This window comes from Nestor notabilis, unplaced genomic scaffold (genome assembly GCF_000696875.1).
Source record: "Nestor notabilis isolate BGI_N333 unplaced genomic scaffold, ASM69687v1 scaffold23132, whole genome shotgun sequence".
Lineage (NCBI taxonomy): Eukaryota > Metazoa > Chordata > Aves > Psittaciformes > Psittacidae > Nestor > Nestor notabilis.
In genome coordinates this window covers 40887-46182 of record NW_009917317.1, presented here as the reverse complement: position 1 = coordinate 46182, position 5296 = coordinate 40887, and the positions used below count along the sequence as shown (strand labels likewise).

Here is a 5296-nt window from a genome sequence, read left to right as displayed (position 1 = left end):
AAAGAGTTAATGTACCTCTGTGCTGCTTCAGGGGAGCACGGTAGGTGCCACTGGGGTTTAGGTGCTCTCCATCCCCATTAGCGCTCTGGGGAGGAGGGTTTGGTGACATGACCCTGCTGCTCGCTGCCCGCTCGGTTCCTGCTCCACCCAAGGCTTCCTGTGTCATCCAGGCAATGCACTTGCTGTGAAACATTCAAACCCCACAGTCACCCCAAACCTTTCAGTTCCTTCCGTTCTCCTCACTGGATCCCCAAGCAGCCTCGTTGCTGGTGCTGGGCATTCCCCATTTAGGAACCCCAAATAGGAGGGTTCTGTTGGGGTACTCGGTGCTGGCCTGGGTGCTGTGAATAAAACCAAGGTGCTGCTATGCCATACATGTCTGGGACAGAGCAGCATCACCTCCTGGGGGTTGATGGGGAGGGCAAGCAGACGGAGAAGCCAGTGGGAAATGATGGCTTTTCCTGCAGGAGGGAAATCCCAGTAGCTTTTTCCTTCCAGATGTTTCCTTGTGTTGCTGATGCATTCACCCCAGTCGTTTGAGCTTGGCAGACATTGCCTCAGGTCTTGGGTAAGGACACCCAGTAGGTGACAGTTATACTCTTGGAAGAGGCAATGATGCCTGGCAGAGGGTCTGTGCTCCCTGCAACTTGCAGCTCCCTGCTTTTGGAAGTCTGTTTTGCTGTCAGTTCAGGGGGTTGCTGGCTGATAAATCACCTCATACAACATTAGGTGCTGGCCTAAGAATGTGCTCTCCACGTTGCTGGTTGTAAGTCACCCCTGTCACTATCCCTTAGGGTCCCCTGACCCCCTTCTTCTCTTGAAGGGCTCCTCGGCCCTCACAAGTCGGGCAACAAAGGTGACAATTTCAAGCTGATTGCTGGTTTTGTCCTTGAAAGAACGAGTTAAATGTAGATCCAGAGACTTCACCCACTTTCCATTCTCCTGCTAATATTTGTGGGTTTGTGATTGCATTTTCCTGTGATTTAAATTATTTCCTGTTCTTGGTTGCTGCCTGAAAGAGGGGCACAAACAAGAGGGAACTGACTGCGCAGGTCAGGAGTGGAACCCCATCAAACCAGCTTCCCATGCCATCAGAGCAGGTACTCCTCTCCATCCCTTCCTTTACAGTTGTCTGTAGGGTTATCCCAACCCTGGGCAGCAGGCAGCCCTCCTGTGCGGCTGTAGTAGGTGGTGATAGACTCGGGAGAGGTTGGAGCGGGCAGGTTTGGGGTTAATGTTCGCTGTGATTAGTGCTGGAAAAAAAATGGGAAGGAAACCACATGTTTTAATGAAAAGCCTCCGTCTCCTCCTTGCAATTAGCTGCCTTCAGCTGGTTATTGATGCCAGCAGAGCGCGTTTACGGATCTAGGTCAGCAAAAGGCCCTCGAGCGATCTGGGCTCCAGATGTTTGCTGCTTTGGGCCATGGGCCTCTCTTGGAGGTCCTGGGGTCTGAACTGCAGTGTGCTACTTGTTGATGGATGTGCAGAGAAATCGGTGTGTCCTGTTCTCTCTTGTGTTCCTGGGGCACATAAAAGGATGTTTGGATGCTTGGGAGGAAGATATAAAATCAAGATTTCAGAGATTCTTCCAAGCAAATAATTTAGGGACCTTTGAGCAAGAGGAAAAGATGTTAAACTTCAGTGTTTTGGCCAAGTCGTGCTTGGATGTTCAAATCCTACCTACAACTTCTCTTTGAGCTACATTTGAAGATAGGTTTTGTTGTTTCCTTGTTTTTAATATGTTTGTGCTTTTCAGCTCTAGAAGAGCAGCTTCTACTCTGTAGCCTGGAGGTAGCTGTTTCAGTAGGAGACAGAGTAAATCCTCACAGTGCTGGGAGGCACCAGACACATGCATAAGAACACCAGAAAGACAACTGCCAGGACACCACAGGTTATATTTGTAGTTGGATGCAGGTCGTTCTGAACAATTTCACCCTATGCAGATTTAGCCATGATGAAAAAGCCTTGTGGCTTAAAAATCATCCAGGTCATGATTCCGTGCGCAAAACCTCACTGTACTTAGTGCTAAATAGCAACTGCTCCCATGTGAAGCTGGTTTGGAGCCTCATACCTGGGCACAGGGGGATGGCCGGGCTCTCACCGTTCACAAAGACCTTTTTTCTTCTTTCAAAACACTTCCTAGGGTGGATTTCTTTTCTCAGCTGAATGTGAGTGTCAGTGGGAAGGCATTTGAATATCACAAAGCCAGAATTCCTCGATTTCTCTCCAGCGATGCTCTCCGCCTTGCAACACTCATTTAATTCTTCCTGCTTGTTTGCTTTGCTTTTCAGCTGGGATGAGTCACTTATGCTAACAGAGCTGACTGGGGAGTTACGGGGAGAGCTTCTACTCCTACTAAAACGCTGCCACTCTCTTAGTTTTGTGGAGGTTTATGGCCTGTCTCCTATTCAGTACAGTTAAAATTAATTTCATGCCCCAGTTCATTCCAGTGTTTGCAGCTTCAAAAGCTTTTAAGTCTTATTTAGCTGCCTCGCTGTGCTCTGTTACTGTCTGCTTGGGTCCCTTTGGTTCACCTGTGAGTGCAGGCTGTGAGCTAACATGGTTAATTTTGTATGCTACATCTGCCACGTGAGCTCCAGCCCTGCTGAGTGGTGTGTTCCAAAGACTTGACCTACCTTTGATGGAACCATGGCCTTTCTGTTTGAAACACCTGCTTTGTTGGAGGGAAGGGCTCTGCCACTCAATCCTCAAGAAAGAAGAGAGCAACATGGCATTTAGTGCCTTTGTTTTCATAGGGATGGGGTGAGCTTTGTCCCCATAGCTAGCTTGCCTCTTGCTTTTGGCTTTGCAATGGAGTGAGGAGTTCCTTCAAGACGTGTTACAGCCCCGAACACAACTGGAGGCCACTTGGAATGATTCTGCATCACCAGAGGAAGTTGCAAAGACCCTTTGCTGAAATACAGCAGCAAATGCAGAGGATGCTTGTCCACCACTTAAGCACCAGTGCATCTGGTCTGGGTCTCTTATTTCAGTGTTTTGCCAGCTGGATGTACAAGGATGAAAGCTTCTCTTCTCCCCTCCCGTGGCAGTGATTTTTCGTGTTCTCTAGACTGCTGGCACCAGAGATACTAACCTTCTTTCCTCACTGTGTTTGAGAAATGACAAGATGTTGTTCACATGAGCAGGATCAATTACCTGCTGTCTACCTGTCTGTTCTCCGAGGGGGCCTTCATCTCTCCAGTAGGAGATTCCTACTCGGTCAGCCATGAAAAGCAGCCCAGTAGGACTCTCCTCCCCCCTCTCCTGAAGCAGTCATCTTGAAATCATAGTCTGTGGGATTTGTGTTTGAAAGCGAAATGTGAGCTTCCGAGCCTTGACAAAGCACAGGGAAGGAAAACTGAGGGTAAGTACGTGCAAGGTGCTGTTCACAGGGTTTGCCTTAAACCTTTCCCTCAAGAGCTGCTTGCTTTTATGCTGAAATTGAGAGATGTTGGGGTGAAACCAGGCTGCATCCCCTCAAGGTGCTTGGAGGGCATTGGAAAACCAGGGTCTGAGAGCACATTTAAAACAGATCAAGAGCTCGGTGTGATCTGATTTGTGGTGTGTCCACATCCAGCAGCAGCAAAGCTGTGTGCACTGTTAGCATCGGCACATCTGGGTTGCTCTCTGCAGCTGTGAGCTTTTGTTTTTGGGGGGGTGGATAAGGAGACTTTGCAGAATAAAAGTCTTAAGTCAGGATTTTCGGAGAGGTTTAGGGGCTTCTGAATATCTTTTTCTTTTCAATATCCTCCCCACTATCCTTCTCCCCAAAGAGCAGAGCAGCTTAACAGCTCTGCCTTTCCAAATCACTTGTCACTTTGGAAAATTTAAGTGATCTTTTCATTACTGGCTGTTTAGGGGTTTTAGTAGCTCTGTATTGCCTCTAAATTCATAGTTGAAGCCTGACATGTAGCACAAATGCTCTTCCAAACCCTGTCATTATTAATGCATTCTCTTTCGGGTCTTTTTATTAGTGCTTGTAGACGTTTTCCTCATTAGAAATTCACCTAGCAGCTCCCCGCTCATCTCATTCAAGGTTTCTCATCTCTTTTATTCTCTGTTGGCATGCACTAGGGCAGAAGTATTACCTTGTGATGAATTACTAAATGATGGAGACACACACTTCAACCTTCTGCTGCTTTCTCTTGCCAGTAAAAAGCCAAGTACTGTTGTTTGTGTGGACTATCTTGCAACACTTGGCCTTGCAATGTCAGCTTGGGCTTCAAGGGAAGGCAAAGGTGGCTGACCAAGTGCTTCTGCACTTGGACTTGTCTTGTTTTGGTCCTAAGTTCATAGTGCTATAGGCGATGAGCATGAATTTCCCATCTGATGTTAAGAACAGTGGTTGTGGATGGAACTGCTGCCCAGGGGAGTCACTTGAGCAGCTCAGTAGGAACATTTTCCCAAGGAGATGGCACGATGGAGACCCAGACAGGCTGTGCTGGGTATCTGGCCAGGGTATGCTCTGGTAGCAAAGCGCCTGTGTTTGCTGAGGCATCTCCTTCTTGGAGCATCTCCCTGGCCTCAGCATGTGAACCACCAGGTGTATTAACAGTGCAAACCTTTTGATGAATTACAGTGATGACTTTGAGTGCATTTTGGACCTGCAGAGAACATGATTTGAGACACTGGGAGACCTCCAATGGCCTCTTTCTCTTGGAGTGTTGTTTCTAGTCACAAACACAGCTCGCCTGACTGCACATCCAGAGTTACAAACCTCTGCCACTTTGCTCTCAGAGGCACTAATTGCCCTGGGGGTTTAGTCCATCCTAGCACAGGTCTCTGGGGTAAATCAGCTACAGATCTGCCTCACTTTTCATCCCCATAAAGCATTTCTGACTATTGCAAGGAAACTGCTCCAAACAGCTGGCTTTCCCGGAATGTGCCCTGTCTCGGGGTTAATAGGTTGCAGTGTATTACCAGCTGGAGCTGTGTGCTCTGGCCATCCCAGAGCAAGCAGATGAATGAGCGCGATGACCTGTGAGCAGCATGACCTGCTCCCTGCCCTCCCTGCGGGGCGTCTTGCAGCTAAATGAGGGGATGGGATCAGTGACTGCCCTCAGCTGCAGCTTGGGATCATGGCATCAGGAATGGGCATACTGGAGTGGGACACGACACACAGCCATTTCTGTACCCTCTCCGTTGCCTGTTGTTTCACCTTGGAGCGTTCTCCTCATGGTTTGCAGCTCTCCAGTCTTGCTGGCAGTGCTTTGTTTGGCTGGAGTTACAGGAGGCTCCTCCGTTTCCGACCCTCGCCTGCATGATCAATCTTGCTGTACAATGGCTTTGCCAGCTG

The 5296-nt window shown here is 48.6% G+C and overlaps 1 protein-coding gene across 1 annotated transcript in view; it reads left to right on the top strand.

Moving 5' to 3' along the window:
* The window catches only part of LOC104401566 (nuclear receptor corepressor 2-like), a gene marked incomplete at both ends in the record, with an annotated part of 64107 nt that overhangs the window by 23314 nt on the left and 35497 nt on the right, over positions 1-5296 (top strand). The window lies entirely within an intron of this gene.